Genomic DNA, 16,993 nt, shown 5'->3' on the forward strand with positions numbered 1-16,993 from the left:
CTATTGGAAGGCTATCTTGCCCGTAGGCTAGACTGGGAATGCTGTGTATAATGTTTACCTGCATATCTTCCCATAGGAGCAAGAGAGAAAATTAAAGTCTTATATCCCTGCACTCAGAATTTAATAACCCCTCTTTTAGGAAAGATGGTTTTTAAATCCTGTGTTTGGAAACAGCACTTTTAGAAAGTGGCTGTTTTCTTGTCTGACCTTTCTATGTGCCTCTGCCTGTTTGTGAATGGACTGTCTGGTTGGTGAGTGACAGGGGCTGGGGGTGGCTCCAGGAGGCTGGGTGAGTCAACAGTAGGCTGAAAAGCTCCATCTGCATCTTGAATGGTGGGAGGAGATAGCACTTGGGCCTGAATAGGGCTGTGCCTGCCTTCCACAAAGCTGGTTCCACCTCCTGCTGGGCGGCTGATGACCCTGCCCCTCTCTCAAAGGAAAGAAGAAGTCATGTAAACAGAGTGCTCCAGGACTGACCAAAACTGGTTTGGACTAGGCAAAGGCCTCTCTGCCTACAGAGAACAAAGAAAATATTGGTATAAATACTGGGACCGAGACCCCAGATTTAGATCATCGTGGAATCAAGAAGGAACCTCTGCCAAGGAGAAAAGCTGGAAGACTGAAGAGGAATGACTGTCCTGCTGTGTGTTTGTGGGCTGACCTGCAGTTGCTATTCTGCCAAGGAGAGGGGAAGGACTTTGCTGTTGCTGTGTCCCCTTGCTTGAAGAGATCTCCAAGGGCCTGAAGAGACCTGGCCTCCTGTTAAGAAGTCCCAGGAACAAAAGGACTTCACCCCCAGCTTCCCCACTGAAGTCTGCTGTGTGAGTTCTGACCTGCCTAGAGTGCTTGATCCATTGTGGGGCCTCTGGAGGTTGTTTCCTGCTGTTTGGGGAGCTGGACAAGAAGAAAAGAAGAAAATCTACAATTTGCATGCATCGCTCGCTTGAGGAGCGCATCGTTGACAGTGCGAGAAGATTTTCGCCGCCGCGAAGATCGTCGCTACGTAATGAACAGGGGTTCTGCCCAAATTACCCTCCCATACCTGGGCAAGGAACATCACATGGATGAAAAAGTAGAACAAAAGGTACTAAGGGATAAATTAAGCAAACGCTACTTCAAAACACGAAACAATTTATTAACCTGTTTTCTACACTCTTTTTATCAACAATGAATGATATGATTTTTTACGAAGGACAAAGTATTGAATCACAAAAAAGGGGGGAGGTGACCAGACTATATACAGTAATCAAAACTGGTAATTACAATATATACAGAATATACAACTATGTACCCTAAACAAAAAGAAAAACAGGGGGGTAAAGAAAACACAATTAATTATCTGTCGACGCAGTCGCGGTCGCGTTTCCGCCAGTAGTATCTTGTGGCTTCATCAGGACAAGGGTACTGCGAAATGAAGTGCAAGTGGCCCCCCCAGGAGGGAGTGCAGAGGCACCACCCTGAGGGGTACAAACGACCTCTTCCTATGGGTCAATCAGTTCAAGCTCTCCTTCACAAATATCAGTTCTCGGTGTAGGGGATAGATTATTTCATCGGTGTGTATTAAAACGCACACCTGGGCTTTTCACACACCCTCAAAAAAGGTCAACAGGACTACCTCTGTTGCTACAAATCCCCCAGGTCACACGCAGTTTAGAGAGACATTCAGCCTTTGTTACAAAGCTCCGCCGTCCGTGAGTCGGGAGACAATCTCGCAGCACCTGTTGCCCCTGAAGGAAACGACGCATCATTCGATTGCGGAGTGCATCTCCCCGGTGCGGGAAGATTTCTGTTGCTGCGATTATCGTCGCAGAGCCCGTTGTCGCTGTGAGAACTGTTGCACTGCTTGCTTGCGGACCGCATCCCGTCGCTGCGAACATTGTCGCGGAGCCCAGCGCCAACGCATCGATGGGCCGCAGAAGAGGATGAACGCTTCGCAGCGCATCGCCGCTGCACCGAAGATCGTCGCCGCCCAAAGATTGTCGCATCGTGCCTGTGCGAGACGCTTCCTACCGGAGAACCTGCACCCGGAATCCATACAAGGTATCGCATCGCTCCCCATACAGACTAGATTCTTCGCAACACGCCCTCTGCGTGCAGCGGGGTTGTCGCATAGCCTCCCCAGGGTCTCAGGAGTGACGCATCGCCTGTTTTTCGGTGCTGAAGTTGCCGCTAGGAACCTTTGTCGCATCTACAGGCACTTTGGGCTAAAACTGACGCAACTGTGGATTATTTTGACGCAAACCCTGGAACTCTTTTAAAATTATATTCTTGAACTGTTTATGCTGGATTTTTGTCGTTTTGGTCTTGTGTAGTTTAGATAAAGATACTTTATTTTGCTAAACTGGTGTGGAGTCCATTTGTGGTGTTTTCACTGTGTTACTGTGAGTGTTGGTACAAATACTTTACACATTGCCTTTGATAAGCCTGTCTGCTTGTGCCAAGCTACCAAGGGGATGAGCGGGTGTTATCCAAAGAGTGTATCCCCTTTACCCTGACTAGAAGCAAGGGTCCCTATTTGGACATTAGTACCTACCTCTGCCAACTAGAGACCACCAGATCTAACAGCTAATGACCACAGGTCCGGGTACATGTGCACTTTATAACCTGGAAACCACATTGCACTCAGTGGGGAACTTGCTCATAGAAGTATCAAGAGTGGAAAAGACCTTGTGCATGCACTATTCCTTTGTTATGTGTGCCGCCGTCTTGTGGAATTCACACTTTTTATACCTAGGTGATGTAGTGTCCTCCCCAGCCCAGGAGCATGCAAATCGATACGCCACACATGGAGCTCTGGACTGTAATTCTTTATTCCTCGGCTTACAATCTCACTCTGCTTTCCAATTACATCATAACCGTTAATAACCACACCCAAACACCTCCCAACCAGTTAAATACTTTCCTTACTCATTACCAACAATAGATGGGGATACATGAAACAGAGGCTTCTGTAATTGAAGCATAGTAAAAGGGGGCTTTTATTAATGAGATAAAGAAAATATGGGTAGAATAATATTAATACATATAAATGAAGTTGTGCTAATGAAACTTATGTTTACAAATGGATCGTTGTGCTAAAATGAAGCAGCTCATTGATAAAGTACCTATTGTTAATAAGCATCATTTAGAAAATCGGTGCAAACATATGTAAGCAATAAATTAGAAACTTGAGATTTTACAGACTGATATCAGAGATGTTATTAAATATGAACAATTTTATACAAGATTTAAGAGAATAATGTGAAAATGTAAGTAAGTAGGATATATTAACCTTAGACATTTCAATACTTGTGAAAGTTTATACATTTTTCTGTGAAATTATTTAATTAATTACAATTGAAGTACAATTGAAGTAGAGATAAAGCTCATTTCATTTAACCATGTGATGCTATTTTATAATCCTTTCTTCTGGGAGATGCTTTTTCACTGGCATTGACCTTTTCCCTGATTTAATAAAATAGATCATTCTTTGCAAGTGTAAGGTGACTGGTTTGTTCTGTACACCACTGTTCCTTGACTTAGTTCCATTACTTTTCAAATATTCACAGCAAAATGTTCCTGTGGGAATATAATTTTAGATATGACAGTAAACTGCAACTTTGTATTTTCTTTTTAGGGCCTATTAGAACTTGTTTCATTTCTCATGACGAGCATAGGATATTAGCTCAATGTTTTAATCACTTTAGTTGACATGATGTGACCATAGCCATGTGATTGTCTGTTGATGGTGTTGTGAAAATTACGCCACTAGGACTTTACCAAAGAACTTATAAAAGAAGAACCCCCACAGGAGGGCCACCACAGATGTAGACATTGCCTGTTCCTTTTGCACAGACGCTACACAGACTTCATTTTACTTTTGCAGACTCTTTTTATCTTTACGCACACATCTCATAGACTTTCTTTTCGAGATGTTTTCCAAGATGTGCTACATTGCATTACAGATTTAGACAGATTTGGATCTTATTCAATTTTTGAACTCTTTGCTAACATTGGACTGTTTAAGTCTATTCTGGAGTCGGGGAATATAGACTGAACTTTATGCCAAACTTTCCTTGAATCTTTATGCTAATTGACTCTCCCTCTAGGACTTTAATTGAAATATTTTGATCCCTTTAGAAATTTAGCTGCTAGTTTATGAGCTATCCTTCTGCCTGTTTGGTAGTCGGACTATGTAAATTCTGTGGCCATTCTCGATTTAAAACTCCTGCTTAAATGCTTGCCATTGTTGATAAAGCGGTTATATTTCTAACTGGGCTTTTGAAGCACTTGCTGATGATGAACTTTGGATCTCTAATACAATAATCCCTATTTTAATCTGAATTAGAACATTTGAATGTTGGGAGCTACATTGCAGACAATGGAGTGCTCCCTGCTTCTACGGGCTGGTAAAGGCCCGCAGAGCAACATTCCAATGTTCTAAAAAGGCTTCTCGAAGTTCGAGGGGATTTATATCCCCTCGAGCTTCGAGAACCCTTTGTTTAATTTGTTAGAACATTCTGCCCTCTAGTGGCAGAATGTTCTAATAGCCTTATAGCCCTTCGTAGCAGGGCTATACGGCTATTAAAGTCCCGCTGTTTCGTTAAAGTCCCTCGCCTTCGGCTCGGGCCTTTAACGATTCAGCGGGCATTTAATAGCTGGTATAGCCCGCTACGGCGGGCTATAAGGCTATATGAGTCTTTTATTTGAGTCTTGTTGATTTGTATTGATGATGGCAATTTATTGCAGAGAGGCTCAACGAGCCCCAACAGAAGAACAGGTGTTACTTCTCATATTCTGTGTGGCAACTGCAGATTTATTGGTTTATATAATTCTTACTCATCTTAACTTCTTTTTAGTTGCTATTCTTTATATCGACAGTTTGGTCTTATTGGGGTTTATCTCGATTTGATTTCTAACTTGTGAGTTTGCTGTCAATTAATTGCCCTCATTGGACAGCTAACAGGGAGTTAGTCACCCTAATTTCCACCTCTCCTATTGATGTAGCAATATTCATCAGAGTTTCATTGCTTCTGTGGTAAATGACATTGAATTAATCATCTAATCATAAAGGGCCCAGTATTGATTGGATGACTAAACAAGTGTAGATTAAGTAGACAAGAGAAAAAATTCTTCATAAGTACATTTCTGATGGATCACACTCATAGTCTCATGACACTACATCTACCCCTTTGTTAAATTAAAAGTACAAACAACAGTTATATATTTCTTCAATGAGTCCTCAAGGTGCTCACACTAGTCAATCAGATTAAGTGAGAGGGAATGGTTGAAATGCACTTTATTTGTGCACCAATGGTCCTAGTTCTGATACTTGATCTAGACTGTCAAGTGGGATGGCCTCTTTGCTAGGTATAGGACCTGATGATCGCAGGGGTAGGTGTCTAAAATCTGATGAGTCGCTTGTGATGGACTGTCCGGGATGATGTGCAGTCACTATGTGTCCTATGCACATCACGACCCACAGAGGATTGACAGCATATAAAGTGTTTGTTTTCTACGTTCGTTTTTGCCTAATTAGAACTTAGTCACCTTCATAGAAGACTGTCTCTTAGTCTTTCCAAAGCCGATCAGCATATGTCTTCCTCTTGCACTTTCTAGAATTGGCTGTGACATGACTCATGTCAGCCCTCAAGGATCGCTTTGCTGTCCATTGGGACAGTTTGGTTCTGATGGCTTACCCAAAGAGCAAGGTGGCTCTACGTTCACCTGTGTGGAGTGAGGAGATAAACGATATGTACAGAGGGCTTAACACAAGGCGAGCTTCAATTCAATTTTCTCAAGGGATGCTCACTGTATAACCCTTTTGAGAGTACATATACAACGTTCCATGACACCATTTGCTTGGGGCCAATGATGTGTACTCTTTTGATGCTTGACATTCATTTACAAGAATTTGCAAGAACTCTCTGCTGTTGAACAACGGATGATTGTTAGATTTAAGAATGGCAGGCATAACCATAGCTGCAAAGAAGTTGTCAAGCCGGTCAATGGTCATGTTGTTGTTGACAAATCCTCTGCCAAAGGGAAAAAACAATATTCATCAATGACTACCATCAGATGATGTATTGTCAATCAATACAAAAGGGGGTGGTGATGGACGGAGCATCTGAATCAATCAAACACTCAGACCTAGTCAAAAGATCTGGGTTTAATCCATCACCGTTCTTTAGCCCACTCTGCCACCCCAGCTCAGACATGGCTATATGCAAATCAGTCTGACCCTGTGCCTCATGGGAACAGTCCAGCCCGAACTGCCAAGCCATGTCTTCCCTGGGCCGGAAACAAGCTTCTGAGGACCGGTATCTGGCATTCCAGCCATCTTCAGCCCTCATGCTTGAATCCAGTGGCAAAGTGAGCAAGGGACTCACGTCTGAGCATACCCTGCCACACTTATGGCGGCCAAAAGCAGTACAAAAGTGGGTGGTGATGGACGGAGCATCTGAATCAATCAAACACTCACACCCAGTCAAAAGATCTGGGTTTAATCCATCACCATTCTTTATCCCACTCTGCCACCCCAGCTCAGACAAGGCTATATGCAAATCAGTCTGACCCTGTGCCTCATGGGAACAGTCCAGCCCGAACTGCCAAGCCATGTCTTCCCTGGACAGGAAACAAGCTTCCGAGGACCGGTTTCTGGCATTCCAGCCGTCTTTAGCCCGGCTTGCTTGAATCCAGTGGCAAAGTGAGCAAGGGACTCGCGTATGAGCATACCCTGCCACACTTAAGGCGGTCAAAAGCGGTACAAAAGGGGCTGGTGATGGACGGAGCATCTGAACCAATCAAACACTCACACCCAGTCAAAAGATCTGGGTTTGATCCATCACCGTTATTTAGCCCACTCTGCCACCCCAGCTCAGCCATGGCTATATGCAAATCAGTCTGACCCTGTGACTCATGGGAACAGTCCAGCCCGAACTGCCAAGCCATGCCTTCCCTGGACCGGAAACAAGCTTCCGAGGACCGGTTTCTGGCATTCCAGCCGTCTACAGCCCGGCTTGCTTGAATCCAGTGGCAAAGTGAGCAAGGGACTCACGTCTGAGCATACCCTGCCACACTTAAGGCGGCCAAAAGTGGTACAAAAGGGGGTGGTGATGGACGGAGCATCTGAACCAATCAAAACACTCACACCCAGTCAAAAGATCTGGGTTTGATCCATCACCGTTCTTTAGCCCACTCTGCCACCCCAGTTCAGACATGGCTATATGCAAATCAGTCTGACCCTGTGCCTCATGGGAACAGTCCAGCCCGAACTGCCAAGCCATGTCTTCCCTGGACCGAAAACAAGCTTCCAAGGACCGGTTTCTGGCATTCCATCCGTTTGCATATAGCCATGTCTGAACTAGGGTGGCAGAATGGGCTAAAGAACGGTGATGGATCAAACCCAGATCTTTTGACTGGGTGTGAGTGTTTGATTGGTTCAGATGCTCCGTCCATCACCACCCCTTCTCTGGTACCGCTTTTGGCCGCCATAAGTGTGGCAGTGTATGCTCAGACGTGAGTCCCTTGCTCACTTTGCCACTGGATTCAAGCAAGCCAGGCTGAAGACGGCTGTAATGCCAGAAACCGGTCCTCGGAAGCTTGTTTCCGGTCCAGGGAAGGCATGGCTTGGCAGTTCGGGCTGGACTGTTCCCATGAGGCACAGGGTCAGACTGATTTGCATATAGCCATGTCTGAACTGGGGTGGCAGAGTGGGCTAAAGAACGGTGACGGATCAAACCCAGATCTTTTGACTGGGTGTGAGTGTTTGATTGGTTCAGATGCTCCGTCCATCACCACCCCCTTTTGTACCGCGTATTTTCAATCGAGGCTTAAAGAAATAAACTGTGATCCTTTCCCAAGCCTCTGTAGGAAGATCAGACATGGTCAGTGAATGTTGAGTCATGTTGGGAGAAAGGCAGTTGCAAAGATGACACTTTTAAGTTCAACCCGCTCGTCTAAGCGCACGAATCACACTCGGTTCTTAGGGTTCGTTTGTGCTACAACATCACAATGTTCGTTATGGGCTAGTTCAATTAACTCTTGTCTCAGAGTCTCGGCTACACCATTATTGTGCCTCTCAAGACAACACCTTCTTTGGTCACAGACAGTTCATCCTGTAAAAACTTTGAATTTTTAAAATTCGACATTGTCAACAAGAGGCCGAACATTCCTTTTCCAGGATTGAGCCAAAATTACGTATTTGAAAATATGCATCTTGTCAGCATTTGTAGCCTCAATAATCTGTTTGATGGATATTGCTGCTGGCGTACTAGACTTCATAATGAAGTTCAGGTGCTCCTCAATTGTCTTGGATGTCAAACTATGACGATTTAGTGGCACTTGTGAAACATAATCAGCAGGGTTCTGGTCTTTACCCGTCTTGTGTACAACCGTATAATCATACTCTTGCAGTCTCAGACCCACCTCTCGATGTGAGGGTGCATTTTGGTTTTCGGATTTCTGAAGATGGTGAGTAGATCTTGGTGGTCTGTGATGATAGTGAAATGTTTTCTGTACGGAAACACATGAAAAAGTTCACAGACCCACACTACTGCTAGACTCTCCTTCTATGGCTGAGAATAGGCACCTTCAGTGTCAGACAGGTTCCTACAGGCATAGGCCATGTGTCTCTGAGCATGCTGATGGCCATTATGTTAAACAAGGATTGCCCCCAACTCCACCGGGCTCGTATTTACGGTGATCTCATTGTGTAGTTTGGGGTCAAAGAAGGCCAACTTGGTGTGTTTTATTCCTTTGAAGCTTAGATCACATTCAACAGACCATAGGAACTGGAAATTCAATTTTGTCAGCTCTCTTAATGGAGAACTTACAGTAGCAAAATCCTGAATGTACCTTGAGCAATAGCTGGCCATACCTAGAAAGGATCACAGCCTGGTGACATCTTCCGGGGGTCAAGTAGCTGACAGTGCTTTTACTTTCGGAGGGTCTGGACCATTCGCCCTTCAGGAAATATGTGTCCAAAGAATATGAGTTTGGTCTTGTGAAACTCACACTTTGCTGTGTTTAGAGTAAGACCTGAATCAGAAGGTAATTGGCACACTTGTGTAAGAGCCTATTTGTGCTTCTTTTTTGTCTCTCCAAAAACCATTATGCCATCTTTGTAATAACAGTATTTGTGACAGCTTGAATTCAAGATATAGCATCCTTAAATAGTTCTGTAGCTGATGACACTCAAAAAATCAACCTTTTGCATCTCAACAACTCAGCATGACTCTAAACAGTAGTGTTGTACCTGCAATATTCTTCCAACTCAAATTGATGATATCCCTTGTTCAGGTCAAGACGGGAGAAAACTTTGGCACTGTTCAGTTGCATGTCCTCTATGTGTGGACCAGGATTTCCTTCTCTCGTGATTGCTTTGTTGCCCTAGCACATATCAAATCAGTTCTGCACTGCACCCTCACTGTCCATTTTTGGCATCACCACTATGGGTGACACCCATGTCATAGGACCAGTGAAGTGCTCAATTATGTCATACTTCAACAGCATTTCTTGTTCTCTCTCAAGAGCTTCTTGCAAGTGGAAAGTGACTCTACAGTGCTGCTGGGTTGAACATCCTCATTGATGTGAAGTCACACTTTCATTGTCTTGAGCATGCCCAGGCCGTGAAATAGTGATGGGAACTGACTGACAACTTTAGATTGAAGGTGGAGGTTGTAATTGATAGATATCGGTCCCATGTCAGCTGCAGTGGCAAAGCTGAGTAAGCAAACACTGGATGAAGCTCCGTGAAAACATGAATTTGCGATTGCACGGATACTACTTTATGTCTAAAAGTTGCTGTGAATTACCCTTGATTCTGCAACAGTTTATAAGCTAACCAGGTGTATATTTTTGCGTTTGATTGGTTGAGAAGTGGCACAGGAGATAAGCTGTTGAACTTCGCAACTGGCATGATGTTAATCGACGCCCCACTGTCTACAGTGTCTATAGTGAAAGTTGTGAGGCAACGTACTTGTAATTTTGGGGCAATGTCCAAATTAATTATGCTGTTTCATTTGGTGGTTAGCTTTTGTCATTGGTACTTCCTAGCAGTTAGTCAGATTTACCTTATGCTCATCATTTGTTGGTCAATGCCATCAGCACACATCAATTTTCCTCACTGGCGCTCAATGGTGACGTTGATGAGCCTCTGTAGGACAAACCTGCAGATGAACAACTTTTTTGGTTTTTACTTGTCGTAACTGATGCTGCCTTTTTTTGGGAGGGAGGGGTGAGATGGCTTCCAGAACTTTCTGGTATCCATTTTTCTTCTCGCTGTTACATATTTCGTATCTCTTTTACTCAGCAGACCTTACCGTAGCCGTTGCACATCTGGCCTATGATGGGACATTAGTATTTATGTGTATATATATGAAAACCCACTACGGAAACACAAAATAAATGTCTTTGTAGAAAGCTACATGCATGTGTCTACTCGGTGTTTGTCCTTACTCTTCATTGCCAGTGCTAATTCTTCTTTCCCCTTTCAAGTTTCCTTGTCAGTTGCATATTCAATCTGCTCTTTCTTCGGCCCTGGTTGCAATTACCCCTTTCTCTAAGCTGTGCGTCTCTCTCAACATGCGTCTTCTGAAGGAGTCTGAAAGAGAGCCATCCATAATTCAAAGATGTATGGCTTCTTCATCATTAAATTTACTGAATTTGCAATGCTTGATAAGCACATCAAGTTTTTCCGCAAACTCATCCATTGTTTCACCAGCTTGCTGTTGTTCTTGACTGAAAATGTACCTTTCATAGTCGACGTTTGTTTCAGATTGAACTTGACTTCCAATGCTTCCTTGATTTGATGGTATGATATTGAGTCAGCTTGTGATATTTTCTTCAGCACATATTTTACTCCATCGCAAAAATTTATGATTTTCTTCTCATCTGCCTCTTCTACGGCATCTATGAAATCGTCAAATGTCTTGATCCATGAAGTCCATCTGGTGGAAATATTCTTCTTTTTGACTTTGTCGAAGGGCAATGGTGGTTTTAGAAATCTGACTGTTTTGTACTCTATGTCTTCCTTTTCACAATTCCGAAAGCCCTTTGGATGTTTCTACAGGAACTGGCAGCCTTGTGAGCACTACCCCTGTGTTTGCACTCAAGCTGTCTCACCTGATTCTGAGGTTATAAGACATTTTATCATCTATCTCTGGTGGGTAAAGTTAAGTTTCTCATACCTGGTTATCACTGCTTCTAATGGCTGCTTTGTACCAATGATAGCTCTCTGTTGGTCTCTGGTGCAGTATGTCTTTATTTGGTCTTACCAGTGAGTTTCTGACGGATGTTCGAGCATGCTCCCCTGCAGGGCCTTCAACTTCTTCAAGAGCCATATGTGGGCTTGGATTTCACACACCAACTTCAAATTACTTCTCATTGAAATATGCGCATGTGGTACACATGAGGAGTTTATGGTAGCGTTGAAAATTCCAAGGAGAGCAGTCTCTTTCCTTTGGGGGACAGATCCGGCACGGGTCACCAGCTGTAGCATCCTCCCTAGTCTGAAATCATGCAAATCAACACACCCACATGGAGCTCTAGATTGTACGTCCTTAGGCCTCAGCACACAATCTCACTTTGCTCTCTGATTATGTTGTACCAGTCAATGACCACACCTTAACAACTCTCAACCAGTTAGGTACTTCCCCTACTGAGTCCGCCCAGAACCGCAAGGGTCCTAGTACACAAAGACTTGCAACAGTACAGGTGAAATCAGCTCCTAACTCCCAAGTAGGCCCCCAATCACAAGGAGGAATTATTTGTGAAGAATCTGGGCAGATTGGATTTCCTATACTGACCGGTATCTCTGCATATAATAACTGTTATTACAAATGAAACCCATTGAACAGGGAATCTCTGCGTTGTCTTTAAATTACCAGGTGGAATTCAGCATAAAGTACCCTTTTCCAGGGAGTCAGGAGGGTTAGCACACATATTTACCATCTGCTCTGAGCAGATGGTAAATGCATGCAAGACCACTTTGTGGGAGGCATGGGAACCAGGGGCAATGATAACTGGAGGAGATAGCATTACATACTCCCATTGTGCTAATTTTGAGGATCAAAAGTGGAAAACGAGGCACTTCTTTCGGTTTATTTACATAATGGTACAAAAATATACTCCAATTTCTCCACCCCACCCCTCTCAGCAGTAAAGCCTGCTATAAGCACAGAACAGCACTGCAATACAAAAATAAACCAATCGCCTGATGTGTCAGATAGCATTGCTTCTCAATAGGTGCATGATGTGAGACAAGCCACAACTAAGGCAGCTGCTGGAGGACTCATGCCCCAGCCTGGCTCCGTGCTAAATGTGAACTTCGGTGCCAGCTAGAAAACATGTTGAAAAGTGGTACTAAGAGGCCCAACAGGCCGCCGTGCTCTAGAAAGCTACCAAACGGTGTAATCAACGTGTGTGTGTGATACTCCATTGCCTCGGGTTAAATCTGCACGCAAAATAGCGGATGTAAACAGGCCAACCAGCAAACTAAGAATCCTTCTAGATAAACATGATCAGCATGAAACCCCAAGCACTGCTGCAGTCAGGACTGCCCACAGCAGGTGAAGACAGCTCAGCGCCAAGATCTTCAGTCAGAGTCGTCGCTGCAACCCAACATGATCTCAATTTCGTGGGTGTAATCCAGACCACTGCTCCTCTCCAGGATTGCAAGTGCAACTGCGCACTGCAGAAGGTAGAAGTCCTCGAAGTCATCTTCATCATCCAGCAGCTCCACAAAGTGACTGTACGGCAGATTGGCACTGGACCGCCTGTGCTCACGCCGTCTCTTTGGCTGGTGTCCAGCAGGAAGCTCATGCAGGTAGATGCAATCGGACTTGAAGGGACAGTGTCCATGTCCACACAAATAGAAGCGGCATCTTATTTTGTTGGTTCAATTTGTGAATGTCTGCACTAGCTCTTCCTTCTCAGTGGCATCGCTGATCCAGTATTTGTGGGGAATGAAATAACTGGATTTGATCCTGCACTGAGGACAGCCCTTTATGACTTCACTGTGGAAGTTGGGGCACTTGCGCCACTTGGGTATGCAACCCACATAGTACGAGTGGTTACACTGGGGCAGGATGCCAAAGAGACGCTCGTGAGGTAGGGTTTTTTCATACACCTTGTCCATGCAGATACCACAGACCACTTCTTTACTCTGCTCGAAGGCAGAATCTGCATCTCCGTCACTCACCGGCTTAGGCCCGTGCCCGGCCTCCGGACAGCCTGCAACCGGCTTGCTTGAGCAGCCCTCCTGGTCCTGGTCCTCATAGTGCCCACACCGCCATTCACTCCCGCCCGCCTGACATATACACAATTCCTCCCCAATGAAACTCAGGAGACATATTTATGGGAAAGAACTGTTGCAGGTTTATTTCATACAACACACGTATGACGTTTAAGGTGGGTCATCTTACGGGCGATCCAAAGCAGGCAGCCTAAGGAGCCATCTTGCACGGCGAGTCGATGCTCTGACGGTGCAGCACATTACCAACTTCGTTATACTCCCGCCCCCCCTGTCAGGGCGGAGCGGTGTGGCACACCCCCGGTCGGTTCAGGTCCCCCGACCGCCCGAAGGACTAACGGGGCGCTAAAGCGCTGTCCCGCCCATGTTCCCCTGCGGGTCACGCGGTCAGCGGTCAGTCTCTGGGTTTATTGCTTCTCGTGCACAGAAGGTTCTGAGGCAGACCTATGAAGGCTGTGCTCTAGTGCTCTGGGCCCTTCTATCAGTGTGTGCCTTGGGATGAACTCTGCAGCCAGGGCCCAGTTTGTTGAGGGGTGCCTAGCAGAAGTGCCTTCACCAACGCCTTCTTCGTCCTCCTAAACTCAGTGTTCAGCTGTTGAAAGCTCTTCTGCAGCTCAGACACGCTAGGGAGGGAAGTGCCGACCCTCGTCGGGCCCTGCCAATGACTGGTGTTGGTAGTAGTAGATGGGGTGAAGGCGGTAGAGGTGGAGTGGGCAATAGTGGCGATGTAGACAGTAGGGGCAGCCCCTGGGAGAGGGCAGGGTCCGAGCCATGGAACGAGGATGATACAAAGGTAGACTGCGGCAGATAGACAGCAGGTTCAGAGCTCCCCCGGCATCCAAACGCCCCTCCATACAGTGGTGGCACATGCTGGTAATTGCAGCGATCTCCATAGCAACAAAAGCCGTTCTGGAAGTGCCAGCAGATCTGGGAAGACTTTCTGTAATGCGAAAAACAGAAGTTCTGTCCCCATCTGCAAGTTCCGTGGCTGCTGAAGTTCCTGCAGGGTACCCTGGACGCGGCCCGAGCCCGGACACTCCTGCTGCTGCAGCTGCCATGAGCCCCGGCTTCATCTTGAACAATCCTAATTTTGAGGATCAGATGTGTCTAGCAAACAGATCCAGGAAGCAATGCAGCCCTGCCCTTAAGAGATTTGACTGGCCAGATATACCAGACAGTCAAATCAGGTCCGCTCTTCTTGCACACAGTACATCTGGGTGCAGAAAAACTGGGCAATTGCTAATAGTGTTCTACACAAAAATCAATCTCTGTATTACTTGTAATCAGAGTCTCAGAAGAAAATTACCCTCTTGCTGTTCATGCCTTTTCTCCTTTGGATTTTGTACAGTGCTTGAATGTCCACTATGGGTTAGTATAGCACCCAATGAAAATAATGAAGGTGCACAAGTGTACACAACACGGAAAGGCAAAATTAGTTTCAAGTCTGCATTGCAGCATCCACTTTGTACATCAAGTGAGAATGTTCACAGTAGATGGCAGTCCAGAGAGAGTGGAGAGTCTGGTGAATCTTACCGTGAATGAGAGATGGATTTGGTGGTATGTCTCACGACCATGGGGCCAACTTCAAATGCCCAACTTGAGCATAACTTATCTTTCTGTTATAATTTATGGTATATAAAAACATCTTATAGAGTTGCCTCTGAAATTCATAAAGGTTTCCTCCGGGTGTGTTGTTTATAGACACAAGTGCCTCATACGTTTTACAGAAGCAATAAAGAGGGTCGAAATGCAGACTATATTTAATATGTAGTATACCCTAAAAGGATGAGTCCTTAATGCATTACAGAAATGGGTGTGGTAACAAATGCAATGCACAGAAGCAGGTAAGACACTCCAGAGTCTGGACCCACATACACCCAGAGAACAACTTCCATATCTGGAATACTTCAGCCTCTGAATATTCCGGACTTCAAAATTCCTCAGACTCTGACTACACCCCTGTCTCATGAAGGGCACACTCAGAAATGTGGTCCCATTCGACTAAGTTATAACGTTAAAATATACTCTTGCTGCAACTGGTAATTGATACCAGTAAGACATATCTGATGAGCCAAGCAGACTATAGAGTGCCTGGTTTTCTACAGATCGTTAATCTATTGGAAAAAGACAATGGCATAATCATGGCAACCTAAGCACAGGCAATAGCAATAATCAATCATTATTAGAACCATGGGTCTAACACATTTTACTTAGTTTTCAGGGTCCAAAAAAGCAAGATATTTCTAGCAAACTATCAATAGTAATTGCAGGCTTTGACAACCTCTGCTCTCTGTCTGTTTAGAGACAAATATGAGTCCCATTCAACACCAGAGGATGGTGACTGGACCAAGAGAACTAAGCCTCAGAATTTTCATTGCGCTTGTGGGGACCCTTCCTGCCATGATTTCTCTGTCTCATTTCCTAAGGACTGGATTTCTAGGCAGTGAAGATTATACTTTCTCACTCTTTGCCCACCAGACCACCATCAGGAATCATTCACTTAGATCTGTAAATTAAGCTTATATATCCTGACTAAGCTAGGCAGCAGTTACACATAGACATTAAATAATGGCAGGAAAAGAGTCAAACTTCAGAGAGGAATATGGCTGATGATTCTCTGGAAGAAGACGTGTGGGCCCAGTTATACAATCTCCTTGCCAAGTTCAAACCCAGCCGTTTCTTTGTCCTCCATCCCACTCCAGAAGCTCCTTCTTGGCATTTCAACAGTCGATGAGAAACCCAAAATGTAAAGCATTATCAACAATGCCATTGTACCCTTATCTTTTGTTCAAAAGTATCAATCCCTGATATCTACCAAGGCTGGTGCTGCCCCATGCTCCAGAGTGATGACTATCCAAAAAACTGTCTTCAAATGCTTCAGAGGCTGATCAGACACAATAGCCTGCCTGGTCTTACTGATCAAATGACTTTAGGAAATTGATTGGTTGCTGGAATATTAACCTACAGGGAATAAGAATATCTTCTAAAGGGATGTGTGCATCCTCATTTTTAACCATCTAGATGGATTTACGCCTGTGCATACTTTTTCTAGCAATGCATCTAAGCTCAAAATCCATGTATCAACCCAAGCAAGCATTTGAGAATTGGATCCCCAGTGTAAAGTTGCATACAATGTATATTATTCAATACAGTCTGGAAGAGTGCTAGACTCACTTACCATTTTTGATGGGTGCACAAGAGCTAAATCTCTTCAGTGGGTCACGAGGGAACCTCTGAAGCACAAGGAAGAGTGTTTCCTGGAGGAAATCAAAACAACAAGGACATTGCTGCTTTGTCTGGCTCAGTACTTATGACCCTCTTCCTACTTCTGACAGGGTCCAGGGCATTACTCTGTCAATGCATCCACTGAAGGACCTCCGTGGATTCAGGCACTCCATCTTTCTTCTATCGAATGATGAGGTTCTTCGGGTACGGTGCATATACCTCATTTGCCTCCCCAGCCCAGTGCTCAGAACACAAGCCTCAGTGTTTTCAAATGTTAAACACATTTTTACCAGAATTTCAATGATTTCTAAAACTGTCGTTCAATATGGACAAAAAAACAGATGGAAATTTTTGCGATTTCACAGACAAAAAAAGTCACTGTTTGCCCCCTGTAACAAAATCGTTCGAAACCGGCCTTAGCAAACTGCTCAGCAGCAGACCCCTCTTCCCCCACGGGTGCCGGCCGAGCAGTTTGCTAGGGCCGGTTACGGTTCCCAGTCCGGCCCTGATTACAATGCTAGAAAAGATTACAAAATA

At 44.8% G+C, this 16,993-nt stretch overlaps 1 pseudogene; it reads right to left on the minus strand.

The window, feature by feature from the left end:
- Positions 1–12,453: 12,453 nt before the first annotated feature.
- Positions 12,454–16,993, minus strand: part of LOC144820346 (E3 ubiquitin-protein ligase makorin-1-like) — a 47,765-nt pseudogene continuing 43,225 nt past the window's right edge.

This window comes from Lissotriton helveticus, chromosome 2_1 (genome assembly GCF_964261635.1).
Source record: "Lissotriton helveticus chromosome 2_1, aLisHel1.1, whole genome shotgun sequence".
Lineage (NCBI taxonomy): Eukaryota > Metazoa > Chordata > Amphibia > Caudata > Salamandridae > Lissotriton > Lissotriton helveticus.